Source organism: Mobula birostris, chromosome 19, assembly GCF_030028105.1.
Source record: "Mobula birostris isolate sMobBir1 chromosome 19, sMobBir1.hap1, whole genome shotgun sequence".
NCBI lineage: Eukaryota > Metazoa > Chordata > Chondrichthyes > Myliobatiformes > Myliobatidae > Mobula > Mobula birostris.
The window spans coordinates 22,929,295-22,945,937 of NC_092388.1; positions in this window are offsets into that span (position 1 = coordinate 22,929,295).

The following is a 16,643-nucleotide window of genomic DNA, read 5'->3' on the forward strand; positions in this document are numbered from 1 at the left end:
AGTGTGAGATTAAAAAACAACCCAACGATGACTTTTAGAATTCAATCCAACCTTGAATCTAGATACAGAAACTTCAGATCAGCTCCAGACTCCTGTGCCTAGCATAGAGCACCTATGCTTTTGATTTGAGGTTGCAGACCTACCATAAGCAGCCAAAGTTTGAAACTTCTAGAGTGAGGATTTCTGGCTTGAAACAAGGGTAGGCCATTTAGGAATAAAATGAGAAATTACTCCAAGCAATTGTTAACATCAACAAATTATGGATATGTAATAATTGAATTAATTCAAATTAGAGAAGTATAAATTTTTGAATATTTGAAGAATTGTGATAAGCAGTAAAGGTGGGAAATAGTGTTTGAATGTAGGATAAAGTATGAGGGGCTGAAAGTCCTGGACTTGCTTTTTTTCTTATAACCTTATGGTCAGCCTCATGTAAGTGCTTCAAATGCATTTTTTTCCCTTTTCCTCTTCTTTTCCCATTGGCAATCCATCCCAGGGGCACCTGGGCACGTTGCACTTTCTTCCAAAGTGTTGGCCTTGCATTATCTGGTTCTAAGTATGTTCCAAAACCTCCTTCACTTGCAAGAAACCACCTTGTAGCACCTACGTGGTGGCAGAGCCAATACAGAATCAATTTTTCCTGATGCGATCGAACTCAAGTACGAGTCTGAGGGCTTTTCACTTCTTTTGTATGTGACCTGGCACAAACCTGACACAAATGGATGGGCCTCATTTGGCTTGGGTCAAGAAATCTGGCTCAAAAGTAGAACCATTTTATCTCCTTAGATCCTATTGTATATTTGTAAATTAGGTCTCTGACTCCTTGGTAATGTCCAAAGTCTATATTTATCCCAGTTCAGTGTTTAGTAATTTAATTCTAGCAGTAAATCAGAGTTAGTTTGCATTATAATGCTGGTGAAAAAGTGGAAGTTATAGCTGCATAATTCCTTTAGAAAACTACGTCATTAAAAGGTTTCCTTCATCATTTTCTTACCTGTGTGGGATGGCTTGTCAATCAGACATCTTTCCCAAGCATTATGAGAGCTATGAGCCATAACCCATGAGAGATTTTATGCTTCGATTTCATTCTTGATTTTAGTTCAATATGCCTACAAGACAAGGAAACTTTGGGACCAAATGCCATTATATTGGATGCAGAATCAGGTGCACTCCAACTTTGACCCCAATCCATTCTGCCCACCCCTCACAGGGCATTTTCTTGTCAAAATACACTGTCCACATGGGCAGAGCTACATTCTACTGCTTAAAGCATTTCCCTATGAAGCTGGAAGCAGATAGGTGGAAGTCACAGGGCAGCGGATAATTTGAATGAGAATTTTAAATTATTTGTGGCAATCCTTCACTGGGTTTGGGTTATTTTACAGAAGTGGAAGCATTTCTTTATGGCAGAGGGTGTATTTTTCAAAGGCCATCTTTGTCTTATCTTTGCGGAAGGGTGAAAATCACAGTAATTTAGGGCAGGAAAAAAATGTGCTTTGAGAATGCAGAATACCCGTTACCTGTTGCCTACCCAGTCTGTTAAGACCCAGATAAAGACGTGGACACAAAGGGTACATTCCTGCCATCACCACATGCAGCACCATCCATGAGAATCTGGAACCATGAGATTGATGTAAAAGCAAACTTCTGACATTACTAGCTCTCCATTTCTCTTCCCTACCTCTCGCAACTCATCACATGATGCAACAAACTCACTTTAATCTTACAGGTAAGATGTCTGAAAATTAGGTTAAGTAGTCAATCTTACTAAAAGTAGGCCAGAGCATGCCAGATCTGGGAATTAGTAATGTTGCACAGAGCTGGAGGGTGGAATTTTGTCTGGTCAAAATGAGAACACATTGTCAGAGCCTCCAAATGGTCCTTCTCACACCTAATGGTTGAACCTGCTTATTGAGTGTCAGAAGAAGGGAGTGTCAGAAGTGCTCATTCTTCATCTGAGGCACTGCACCAAGCAAAGAATAAAAGAAAATGCGCCCTCACCGTGAATAAAGACCTCTACATGGGAGAACAAAACTTATGTTTTATTCATGGTTGCAAGCAGAATATCATTTGACTGTCAGACAACAGAAGGCAACAAACAGCAGGCAACAGCTAATTAGTTCTGAGCCAGAAATGATAGTGAAGAAGACACAGGGTAATCAAAACTTTTGTAATTGGAATTGTGGGAACAGGTGCATAACAAATCCATGGATGCTTTTCAAAACAATATTGATTTCCCATTGGTTGCTTCAGTAATTGTCTTTTTGAAAGACAAACATGGCATTGATATTCATGTGATATATCCCACTCCAAATTTGATTCTGACTCTAAAACCAAAGGACAATGCACAATGTCTTTAGGATTTGTACATATTTACAAATAACTCATTCCATGTGAGGCTGAAATGTGAAGATAAAATACACACGTAGTCACCAAATCCAGAAAATCAGTTTTTATTTCAAATAGATGAGTTTTCATCAAAAAGGACACAGTAGGTTATGAACAATTATTAAAGATTAATTGAGCCTCCACCTCCACAACTGCTGCTTCATCCATTGGGCAATTCACCTTCCTTTTCAGTTTGTATTTAAGACAATCATTTTGTCTTCATTGTGAGAATTGAAGGAGTTTAGATCATGAAGAGCTCTTGCACAGAAATATAATCCATTAGGACAGGTATATTTGAAAAGGCATTTAAGGAAAGACATGCAGCATAGTTAAGTAAGAGGAGTAATATTAATCTCATATGATATGTTAGTAAGATTATTTTTGACAATAATAGCTCCCACTTCTTTCCAGATTTGGGTCAATGATATGCCCAATGGCTCTTAGCAATTTGTTAAAAGGGGACTGACTCATCATAATCATCATTATGTGCCATGTCATATGATGCAGGTGATCATGGTCTTCTATCTGTCATGAACATGATTCTTCTTACCGAATTTTTCTACGAAGTAGTTTGCCATCTTCTTTTTCTGGGCAGTGTCTTTACAAGACAATCTCTTCAGATACTTTCTGCTTGGCATCGATGTCACATAACCAGGACTTGTGATATGCTCCAGCTGCTCATACAACCATCCACCACTTGCTCTGATGGTTTCATGTGACCCTGATTGGGGGCTAAGCAGGTGCTACACCTCACCCAACGGTGGCCTGCAGGCTTGCAGATAGAAGGAGCCTCCTTTGGTAGAGACGTATCTTTACCCTGAACTCCCAGAGGTGACTAAGGGCCAGATACTTGGCCAAATACGCAAGCTTTGATGATCTTCTTGAAGGAAGAAAGATAGACAATTTGACAGAGAGAATTCCAGGGTTTATGGCTTTGGTAGCTGAAAGCACAACTGCTTATAATGTTTAGGTTAAATGAGGGATGCCAAAGCTAGAGGAAAATAGGTATCTTAGAACAAATGAAGTTTTCAGAAGGGACAGATCGGAGGGAGTTGGAAACAAAAGGATGAGAACTTTAATGTTCAGTTATCAAAAAACTGGGAGTCATTAGTCATCAAACATATGTGATGCTGAAGCTTTATAAGACACTGGTGAGGCCTCATCTTGAGTACTGTTAACAGTTTTGGGCCCCTCATCTTTAAAAAGATGTGCTAGCATTGGAGAGGGTCCAGGGGAGGTTCACAAGGATGATTCCAGGAATGAAAAGGTTATCGCATGAGGAACGTTTGACGGCTCTGGGTCTATACTCACTGGAATTCAGAAGGATGAGGGGGGATCTCATTGAAACCTTTCAAATGTTGAAAGGCCTAGACAGAATAGATGCTGACAGGATGTTTCCCATCGTGGGAGAGTCTAGGACAAGAGGGCACAGCCTCAGGATAGAGGGGCACCCTTTCAAAGCAGAGATGTGGAAAAATTTCTTTAGCCTAAGGGTAGTGAATTTATGGAATTTGTTGCCACATGCAGCTGTGGAGGCCAGGTTTTTGGGTGTACTTAAGGCAGAGATTGATAGGTTCTTGATTGGACATGGCATCAAAGGTTACGGGGAGAAGCCCGGGAACGGGCGTTGAGGAAAAAAGGATAGGTACGTTGCATCCGGAGTTTCTCCGGTTAGCGGACGATTTCCCCCAACACCTCTCTGATGTGTGGGGAATTGCGTACGAGGCAAGTTACAGCAGTGATTTGCCATTTCCTTCTGCCAGGTGAGTTTCCAAACCCAGCACAGATGGAAAGCGTGCAGGGGAACCGGCTGGCTGGATTCGAACCTGGGTCCTTTCGTCCCGAAGTCCAGCGCTGATGCCACTACGCCACCAGCTGGGTCTGGGGTTGAGGAGGAGATAGAAAAAATGGATCGGCCATGATTGAATGGCGGAGCAGACTCAATGGGCCAAATGGCCTAATTCTGCTCCTATGTCTTATGGTCTTACGGTCTTATATGGATGTATGGTGAATGAGACATTGTGATTGTAAACATGGGCAATAGACTGTGTACTTCAATGTGAGCAATAAAGGAAATACAGGCAACACACATCAAAGTTGCTGGTGAATGCAGCAGGCCAGGCAGCATTTCTAGGAAGAGGTACAGTTGACGTTTCGGGCCGAGACCCTTCGTCTAGTCCTGACGAAGGGTCTCGGCCCGAAACGTCGACTGTACCTCTTCCTAGAGATGCTGCCTGGCCTGCTGCGTTCACCAGCAACTTTGATGTGCGTTGCTTGAATTTCCAGCATCTGCAGAATTCCTCGTGTTTGTGAAAGGAAATACAGGCTAAGTTTCATTCAATTGATTGACTAAGCATTGAAATCTCCTCATAATGTCGTGCATGTTTAATGTTAACTTGATGACTATGAATATGGGAAATTTGCACCTATAGCACATATACCAAAAGCAGTCTGTGTCGTGTACAGTTGCTATGCACAGCCATAAGTCACTAGAGGTAGATCTATGACAAAAACAAGACTCTGAAAAAAGCAGGCTAGAAATCAAAACAAATATCTGTTTGCCCAGTGACACCTCACATAACTACTTACTGTTTGATTGATATTTGCTGTCTGCGAAGTTGTATGTCAGGGCTTTATAATCAATAAAAATATGTTGCAGGTGATGCATGCAAATTTAAAATGTTGGAACTGGAATGTGTTATATCTGAGCACCACAGTATTTATTGGACAATATAATAAAAATGATAAATTACTCACACAAATAATAATTTGGGAACAAAATATTAGAATGACAGAACATAAAGCTGTTGAATAATTGAAGTTGCCTCAATCTAGTTTAATCTATTCACTACTCACCATAAGATTTCCTCTGTGTCAAATGCAAACGCAACTTAAGTGTAAATGTAATGTATAAGCTCCCTCTTGCTTGTAACTTCACTTTCTCATTCTGGCTCCCACTTTGGCTGCCTTGTCTTTGACCTGCAACACTATTCGAATGAAGATGTATATTTTTGTTTGGTAAAGGACACATCATGATAAAGGCATTGTCACAATGGGCAGATGTGTAGATGGAGAAGCCTGGCTTCTATTCTACAATTCTCTTGGGGTTACTTTTTCTGTCATCATTAATGCCTATTTGAATTCTGTTGCTGTAATTCATGCTTTGACATAAATACCTATTCCAGCTTCATAGTACATACGTAGGCTTGGCTTGTTTAGAATTTTAGTTTATTTTATAGATACATAAAATGAACCTGAAATTCACATATCCATTAACAATATATATTTTAATCGATTTATATATTATATTAGCAATATAACTGCTGTTATAGCCACAGATTCAGTGAAGTTTACCCTTTTATAAATTAACTTTTAACTTATTGTTGGAATACAGATTTTGAGACTGAATAACACCACAGACATCTTACCTCCCGCACTTACAGACATCCGTTAGTCTCATGAGACCATGGATTTGCGCCTTGGAAAGTTTCCAGGGCACAGGCCTGGGCAAGGTTGTATGGAAGACCAGCAGTTGTCCATGCTGCAAGTCTCCCCTCTCCATGCCACCGATGTTGTCCAAGGGAAGGGCATTAGGACCCATACAGCTTGGCACCGGTGTCATCACAGAGCAATGTGTGGTTAAGTGCCTTGCTCAATGACACATACACTGCCTCAGCTAAGGCTCAAACTAGCGACCTTCAAATCACGAAACAAATGCCTTAACCACTTGGCCACGCTCCCGCACTTATACCTGTGTAAGTAGTTGTATTGATACTGATTAATTAGGATGAACAAGTTTTATGCAATAAAACAAATGCAAGAGGTCTGAAAGTGCCAAGAAAAATTGCATTCATCTGTTATCATTTTATATAAAATGTCATGTCAAGGTATACATTTAGGAGCCTTTGTCTCAAAGTAATTAGATGTTAAAAAAAAAGCAATATTAATGTTTATATGACTCATTTGGTGTATAAAAGGTCAGCATAACATCAGGGTCTGAAGGACCTGTACTGTTCTATGATCTATGTTCTTGGTCAGCTCAAAATTTGTTGTGTGCAATAACTCTTTTTTGAAATGTAGGCAGTAGATCTGAATACAACTAAATCCCACAAACAATGATGAGGTAAAATACCAAAGTAATTTGTTCTTTCTTCGGTTGATTGACTTCAATTATTTCACATATAATGTAACACACACAAAATGCTGGAGGAACTTAGCACGTCAGGCAGCATCTATGGAGAACAATAAAGAGCTGACTTTTCCAGATTAGGAACCTTCATCAGGACTTAAAAATATAAAGCTTTTTTATTTCTATACTGCAGGGCATTTTCAGTTATCAGCTTACCCATCAAAACATCACCTCACATTCCTTCGCAATGAATTCAAAGTATGGCATGAAATCAGGATCAGAGAACCTTAAAAAGTGAAAATAAAGGTTCTTCACTGTAAAAGGACTACCCTGCCTGATTTCTACCCATTTTGACTTTTGAGGCAGATCGCTGGGGATCAGAACCCTGGAAGCAAACTTGAGAGTGTATTAGATCATGTTGTTTGTCCAATTTGCAAGGTAAAACCAGCAAGTTAGGATGCAGCCATTTTTGGATATCTTCAGCTAAAATTTTAGGCATGCAATGCTGCTGCTGGAAATGGAATGGATTTGTGGGCTGCCCCCAGCACGTTCCTGGGTGTGCTGGACATTAATGCAAGCAACATATTTCATGGTATGTTTCAATGTAGATGTGATAAATAAATACGAATCTGTATCAGAATCTGAAACAATGCCCTTGTTTTTGTCTAATTCCTCGTGGTTGCTCAAACACTGTTACAGAATGCGTTGAACTCTTAAGGGACTTCCATAAATGGATCTTTTTCGTCATGTGGGTTCTTTAAGCAATTCTTCCCTAACAATGGAGCTGACAACAAAGAGATATTTTTATAAGAAAAACTTTCCATATATTCTTCAAGCCATTCCCAAAAGCTTTATGGACAATAAATAATTAAAGCATAGTTATTTCTGTAAACATAGCAAAATATCCCCACTGCAAATCTTAGTGATGTCGAGATGGGAATTAATCTTGCCCCGATAACTGGTGATAAGTAATGAACTTTTCCTAAAAAATTATGCATTGAGATCTTTTGGATCCACCTGATGAGATGGACTGAAACTTGATTGAACAGTTCATCCAGAAACCAGTATTTCTGGTGGTGTAGTTCTTCCCTCAGTAGTTGGAGCATTAGCCTAGATTTTGCGGTCAAAGCTAGGGTATGGGAACACATAACCACAGCTTTCTGAGCTGTGACAGTTATCAACTGGAACGCCAATGACACTCAGTTAAGCAGGAAAGAAAAAAGCTGATGAGCTCCCAGGACTTGGAGCCTCCATTAAGGTGTGGAAGCCAAATTCAATCTGCAGTTCCCTGAAGAGCAAGCATGAGGAGATTGCTTTCCTCCAGGAAGGAAGTAACAGAACCTTATTATCTTCAGACTTGCTTAATACAGTAAAAGTCATTGCAGCCTTGAAGTTCTTTGCCTCTGGCTCAGTCTAGGATGCCATAGGGCATATCAGTAGGAGTCAGAATTCAGTTCTCACTGAGATTAAGTACACAACTGATTTCATGGTTGGTGGAGAAAATACTGAGATGAAATCGACAAGTAATACATCCTAGAAAGAAAGAATGTGGCCTTTACCCCTTAGGTAAAGCTACCTGTTTCAGCCCACTTTCATGGTCTATCCCAATTTTCTCGCAGATACTTTGCATTCTAAAATATATCCAGTTCCCTGTGAAATTTCCTATTGATTCTCCACTCACTAGATTTTCAGCTATATCACAGTTTAACGTATCAAAACAAATCTTGGCCAATGCTTTTGATTCTTTTCATGGATGCTATAATAGTGATTGTGAATATAGTGATAATTACTATTATCACAGTGTCCTTGCAAATGACCCTCCTACCAATGGACACAATCTGCCTAGAGGGTGATAGCCCTTTTCATTGGGAAAAGCAGTATCAGTATGTAAGGTCATAAAATCCAGAGATGGCAGCAAGAAAATCATTTTGAAAGCTCTTTTTAGATGAGAGCCATGTGTTCAAGAAATGTAACAATTGCATCTGGACAATCCATGTACCTTCAATGGTCACAGATAACACTGCCATCTGCGCACAAGACGATACTCTGCTCTTCCAAGCTCTCTGTCGTGGCTTGGGAGCTTTTTTGCGGCAATTCAAACACATGTTTGGGATTACTTGTATGCCCAAGTTAGTATGGGTTTTGTCATTGGTAGCAAGACCTCATGTTTGTCACCGTGGGTTGTTTTAAAATTTCTTGGAAGCTATTGAAACTTAAAAAAAACTGCAAAAAAAAATTGAAATTGAATCTATGATTACAGATGCTTGGAGAGATTTAGAAAGCTTTTTTTAAAAGTCAGCAAGCCACTTAAAAGTTCCTGCCAAGGACTGTCATAGCTATTACAAGCAACCATCATGCAAATTGCATTCAGCATTTCAAACCTGGTGCAAAAACTTCAGCTGAATTATCTTCATAAGCAGCAGGCAATATGCATGAGTTCACATGCCTCATTGAGCACTGTGGAAATTTAAACATTGGATGCATCTTCAACGCAGTTTGCAGAGTTGCGCTGAATTGCTGACAGCAATTTTTTTACATTAAGCTAAGCATGCGCAAAAATCCCCAAATTGCTATTATTTCCATGGAGTAATGGAAAAGAATATCATTGCATTTGCTATCATTATGTCTATAAAATCCAATTCATCAGCTTTTCTTAAATGCTAGTTCTCTAACTTATGCATCCCAGTCCTTTTCTATTGTACCATAGTTGAGAGATTCAACCTCAATCACTGCCTCTGGCAGCTCATTCCATATACTGATCACACTTCAGGTGAAAGAGTTCCTCCTCAAGTTTCTAATAAATCTCTCCCCTCTCACCATAAACCTTGGCTTTCTTGTGTTTGACTTCCCAGTCTTGGGAAAAGACTCTGCACATTTACCCTATCAATGCCTCTCATAATTTTATATAGCTCTAAAAGATCACCCCTTATTCTCCTATGCCCCAAAGAAAGAAATCCCAACTTGTTCAATGTCTCCATAACTAAGTCCCTCAAATCCCAGCAACATCCTTGTAAATTTCTTCTGTACTCTTTCCAGCATAATAAAATCTGTCCTACAGCATGGTGGCCAAAACTGAAATAAAGATCCAAATGCGGCCATACCAATGCACTCTACAGTTGCAATATAATATCCTAATTTCTAGGTTTAGTGCCCTGACTGATGAAACCCAGTGTGCCAAAAGCATACTTCACCTCCATCTCTACCCGCCACCTCACCTTCAGTTAACCATATACTGTACTTTATTCCGAGGTCTCTTTGTTCTACAATGGGCCTCAGTGTCCTACCGTTCAATGTGAATGTCCTACCCTCATTTGTCTATCTAAAATGTAACCTTGCATTATTCCCTATAAAACTCCATTTGCCTTTCCTTAGGCCCACCTACCCAACTGATGAAGATCCCCCTGTAAATCCTGATAACCATCTTCACTGGCAACGTTACCACCTATTTTAGTGTCATCTGTAAATTTACTAACAATGCTTCCACATCCCCAAGCAAATAATTAATTTGGATGTGTATTGCACTGATCAGTATAGTTTTAGATTCTCCCACAAGAGGAAACATCCACCCTGTTAACACATCGAGAATCTTATGGTTTAACCAAGATCCTTATCACTTTTTAAAACTCTAGTTTACAGTACTGTGCAAAAATCTAAGGCACACATATAGAGTTGCGGCAGGAGCAAAGGAAGTTGGGATTGGTGAAGATGAGCACCACAGGAGAGGTTTGGGACGGCTGACAGAGAAGGAGTGCCAGGGCTGCGGGGTAGAGTGGGTGCAGACACACCCATCCCTGAGACACATGTCATTTGATTCCAAACAATTGGTTTATTGATCATTACAGAATGTCTCTCTGGTGCTTCCTACTCCCTCCCTTCTCCCTTCCCCTTTTCCCAACCATGCCCCTCCCCTTGCCCCCTTCCCGCTTTCAGTCAACAATACAGACCCATATCAGAATAAGGTTTATCATCACTCACATATGTCATGAAATTTGTTTTTTTTTTTGCAGCAACGGTGCAGTGCAATACATAAAATCTCTACAGTACTGAGCAAAAGTCTTAGGCACATATATATAGCTAGCACAGTACTGTCATAACTTTATGTACTGCTCTGTACTGTTTCCCTTCAGTTTTTGAACTAAAGTGTATCCTTGCTACTTTCCAGTGGAATGGAACTCCCCTTTTGCAGGAAAATTGAAAAATTAAAACCAATGCAGCAACTTACTTGCCACTTCTGTTCAGAAGATAGTTTCCCATACCTAGACTCCACCCTTGTTGTCTCCTGTACTCTGCACCGGCCCTGTGACAGTAGTGACACGCTTGCATTGCCATCAGTGTCTGAACAACAGTTGGAGATCCTTATGAAACATGTAAACAAGCAACATTGTCTCAGTGCCACTTGCTCGCACCCTGGAGAAAAGGTCAGAATCTATTTAACGATAACCATTCATTCATTACGATTGTGCCAGGATATTAAGAAGTATAGATCAAGTTCAAGTTTAATTGTCATTCAACCATACATGAATACAACTGAACAAAACAGCATTCCTCCAGGGCCAAGGTGGGGGAACATACTCAGCACATTTAAGATAGCAAGCAAACATACAGTCACTCAAAAAAAATAGATAAGTAGCAGAAAGCCTGTGGACAGTATGGCTAACACAACAGGGCATAACTTGAAGGTATTGGGAAGAAAGTATAGGGGGGATGTCAGAGATAGGTTTTTTACACAGAGAATGGTAGGGGCATGGAACACACTGCAACAGTCGGTGGTAGAGGTCGATGCATTAGGGATGTTTAAGAGACCCTGAGATAGGCACATCAGTGAAAGAAAAATGGCAGGCTACGTGGGAGGGAAGGGTTAGAGTGTTCTTCGAGCAGGTTAAAGGGTTGGGACATCATTGTGGCTGAAGGGTCTGTACTATGCTGTACTGTTCAATGTTCTATGCTCATCGGAAAAAAGCCATTCAATTAGATTCTGTTCCCTCCTCATACGTCTCTGACTCAACAGAATGTGAGAACCAAAGAACATGAGCAAGAGAAGTAGAAATAGGCTATGTGATGCCTGAATCTGTTTTTGCTTTCAGTAAGGCTAATCTACAATCCAAGTTTGTATTCTTGCCTCTCATATTATTTAATTAATTTAATGTCTAAAATTCTATGACTCTCAGCTTTGAGAGTTATCAGGCCTGTGAGAGAGCTCTAGATACTTACATCCCCCAGATAAAGAAGTTCTACTCTTAGTCTTAAATGGTGGACAACTTATCCTGACAGTTAGCATCTATCCTTTATGAATCTTGGCAAATGTCTTAAACTAATTCATAAAAGAGAGAATAAATATGTATTTTCTGCAGCTAAGTGCTACCTTTCACCATTAAATATGGTACTCTAACTTAATTATTCATTAGAAACACAATGATCTTTACCCATTCATTGGGTTAATTGTGATTATAAATGATGTTTCAGAATAAAAAGTATTCACTTCAATAGCACTTTTATTAAAACATCAATCTTTATTTGTACCACAAGTAATACTGGATATTATTTGAAACATTAAGCATCCTAGAAAAATAACCAATTTGAAGTGATGTTCTGCCAATCTTCAATTTAGTGACCATGGCTCAGTAAAATAGGTTAGTTATTATTCTTCAGGGGGATAGTTAGTGATGATGATGGGAAATAGCTTATAATCATTCTGTGGAATAGAGAATTATGATGCAGCAAAATAAGAATAATTTGGGAATAATTAATTATTATTTTAGTGGATGACTGGTTAACATTCAGCAGTATAGGTAGCTGTCTTTCAAGTGAATGTTGAAGAGTTATTGTTACCTGGTTAATTATGATTCTGGAAATTAAGTATACGATTCTGATGGCTGTTTGCAGTAATTCTTCCTAAGGCTTTCAAAATAAACAGGTGCAAAGCAGTATGACTGTCAAAGATAAATAATGAATATCAGTGTTACCTTTGCATTATGGATATAGAGGAACACAGAAAAAGAGATGTAACAAAATCAGTCCTGATCTGAAGGACAGAGACAATTTGTAGGCGATGTTATAAATTTCTGCCCTCATCTGTGAAAGAAACTTCTTGGGGGTTGTGATGGGCTTATATTTTTTTTGTTGAAGTCTTCATTGCCTGAGCATTTGGCTATGAATACCTTGATGAGTTAGCGACAAGACTGAACATTACAAGGAGGATGTGATAGAACCAGAAAGGGGAATACAGAGCAAGAATTTTGCTGAAGAAAATTAACTATTAGAGAAGATCACTTCTTGGTTATTTTCTTTGAAGCAAGTAGGCTGAGAGGAGAAGTAATCACTGTGATCTTTCAGTTCTCAATTCATGCAAGTCCCCAGTTACAAATGGAGAAATATATATTATTATGTAGATCTAGATAAAGTGGAAGGAAGAGTAATCTTCCTTACAGAAATCAATGAACTGCTCTAAAGTAATTGGTGAAAGAATCAGTTGAGGGAAGTTAGTTTCAGTCAATCAATTTGCATGTTCACTCACCTCAACATTGAACTGATTCCACAACATATGGATTCACCTTCAAGGACTTTGCATCTCATGTTCTAAGTATTATTCATTTACCTATTTATTATTATTATTATTATTTGTTTCTTTTGTATTTGCACATTTTGTCTTCATTTGCACATTGCTTGTTTTCATCTCTTAGTGTGTGGTTTCTTCATTGATTCTATTCTATTGTATTTCTTTGCTCTACTGTGAATGCGTACAAGAAAATGACTCTCAGGGTAGTATATGATGACATATGTGTACTTTGATAATAAATTTACTTTGAACTTTGAACTTTAAACTTTGAGCATAACCTTATGCTTTATGAATCCTCAGCATTATATCCTTACTTTTATATTCTAGGACTCTCAAAATGAACCCTAAGTAATCACTGTGATCTTTCAGTTCTCAATTCATGCAAGTCCCCAGTTACAAATGATCCACCAATAGCAACTGTTTCTTGACTCTCAAAGAGCCTAAGACCTAGAATCCTCTTCCTAAAATTCACTACCACTTTTCTTTCTCCTTTTCCTAGACACTCATTAAAACCTATTTAATTGACCAACCATCCTTTGATTATCTTTCATTGTGCTTCCCTGTTCTCAAAGATCTGCTTGCAGCTTGATAACACTGTGACAGCATTCTGGTAGAACTTTGAAATGATTTACTGCAATAAAAGTCTGTATATATAAACATTATTATTGTTCTATTTTTGTTGCTGATGGGGAGTCTAAACCTTACTTTGAAATCTCCATAAAAAGAAGTAACCCCTCAAGGTCTATCAAGCTCCTTATCTGTCAAGCCCCTTTAAAATTGGAGGGATTTCTGTCTGTTGACTACCTTAGCCTTCAACCTTTGCAAAAGGCAGAACAACTGACCTTTCTATCCTCGCTGAAAGCTCTTCTTTCTCAGTTCTGATATCGCTCTTTTAAGTTAATTTTTTTGCACCTTCTCCAGTGTTCTCTTGAACTTTTTGTGTCTTTAGCAAGGAGTGTTGAATCGTAACATAACGAGAATATACAATGATGTGTAAGCATATTGAAACTTCATATTTGTGCCATCAGTTAAAAATATAATCTTCAGGTAGAGCAATTAAGGGAGCGTCAATCTTTATGGTGAAATCTGTCTGAGTCTTTCCTTCAAGCTGAGGCAACACTTCAAATGGTGGTGTTATCTACTGCGTCCGATGTCCCTGTATGGCCTCCTCTACATCAGTGAGACGTAATGTACCGTAAATTTGGGACCACTTTGTCGGGCACCTTCCTTCCACAACAGGGAGCATTTCCAGATGGCTAACCATTTTAATGTCACTTCCCATTCTCATTCCGCCATGATAAGTATGACCTCTTGATGAGACCACACTTAAGTTGGAACAGCAACATCTCATATTTGTTAGGGTAGCCTGCAACTTGATGGCATAAACATTGATTTCTCTAATGTCCTGTAATTTCTCCCCTTTCTCTCTTCTCTCTAGTTCCATTCCCCATTTTGGATCCTTTCTTACTCCTTCTCTTCTCTTCACCTACCCATTATCAGACCCTTTGGTGCCCTCCACTTTCCCTTTCTCCCATGGCCCACTCTCCTCTTCTATCAGATTTCTTCTTCTTCAGCCTTTACCTTTCTACTTATCACCTCCGTTCTTCTCTCTTTATCCTCCCTCCCCCACCCACCTACCTTCCCCCTCTCTGGATTCACCGATCACCCCCTGCTTGTACTCCTTCCCCTCCCGCCTTCTTATTCTGGCTTCTTCACCCTTCCTTTCCAGTCCTGAAGAAGAGTCTCGGTCTGAACTGTTGACTCACAAGCACGAAAAAGCAGATGCTGGAGGTCCAAAGCAAAACACATAAAATACTGGAGGAACTCAGCAGGTCAGGCAGCAAAAGAATAAACAGTCAATCCTTCGGGCCGAGACCCTTCTTCAACACTCATTTATTCCTCTCCATAGATAATGTCTGATTTGCTGAGTTCCTCCAACATTTTGTGTGTGTTACTCTGGATTCCTAACATCTGCAGAATGTCTTGTGTTCAGTCCTTCACTGACACCCCTTCCTGTGGTTTGGAACACACACACACACACATAAACATGGCAGGTTAAGTTAATAATAAGTTTCTGCATTATCGGTTCTTTCCAATATATGCAGTAAGTGCATTATGCTAAATTAGAATCTATGAATTATATTTTATTGTGTATTTATCTTTATTACCATTCACAAACAAATGGAGATGATGGAAGTAATTAGATAGAGTGAATAACAATTTCAAATGGATAAAAGCACAAGTAGCCTTGTCAGTAGTAGTTTCAAAGTAATGCTTTGGCCTGAAGCCATTGAGGTGTCAAGAGAATGAGTGATCTTATACTAACATTAGAGAATGTAATTTGTGATTAAAGTGGCGATTAGGCAAAGGAGAATGTGCAGATGAATGACTGCTGCAACACATTCATGTATATTTCTTGCCTGAACATAAATTTCCTATACATTTGTTATCTAGCTATATTTAATCAGTACAAAAAAGGTCTGAAACAGATTATAGCAAATGCTCATTTGGCATGGCACCATTTTTGGTAGCGTGGGTACTCAATGCTGAATGGCTTTGTTCTTATTAATTTATCCTATTTTATGGAACTCCTTTACTGAGTCCAATGAGTGGTTCAAAATTGTAATGTGTTTTCAATGACTTCCTCTAAAAAACCTTCTAGCTGTCCAAATGCAAGTTCTTTGTAAAGACTCTTCATCTGCTTTAAGTCAAGTTAATCAGTGATAATAAACTTGATTCTGAATTCTGAATCTTCTGACTTTACTGCCGCATGCGCAGGTACATGCATTCGTGTATTCAGGGACCTTAGCATTGTCAATGATCCTTCACATCTATCCAACAATCTCTTTGCTTCCCTACTATCAGGTAGGGGTTACCATAGCATTAGGATAAGGACTGTTAGGATGGGAAACAATTTCTTCCTCCAGATTACTGAACTCCCTGCCACCACCCAGATCTCATCATGTATGAAGTGCCAGTAGTGTATTCTGTTTATTTTTTTAACTTGTGTCATAAATGCACCTTGTTATCTGTTAATTTCTTTGTGGTAATATTACTTTATGTGTTGAGCTATATGTACTGCGTTGTGCACTTTGGTCTGGAGGAACTTTGTTTCATTTGGTGGTATACATGTATACGGGTTGAATGAATGAAAATAAACTTAAGTTTAAATTTGAACATGTATGCATGGGGACAGTGAAAAACTTACTTGCAATAGCAATACTGGCATATAACATCATGTAAGCATCATTTACAAGAAAAAAAACATAAATTGAACAAAAAATATACAAAATTTTTATAGATGCACCATAGAAAGCATTCTTCTAGGGTGCATCACAACCTGGTACGGAAGTTGTCCTGTCCAAGACCGGAAGAAGCTGCAGAAGATTGTGAACACAGCCCAGCTCATCACACAAACCAATCTTCCGTCTTTGGACTCACTTTACACCGCACGCTGTCGGAGCAGTGCTGCCAGGATAATCAAGGACACGACCCACCCAGCCAACACACTTTTCATCCCTCTTCACTCTGGGAGAAGCTCAGGAGCTTGAAGACTCGTACAGCCAGATT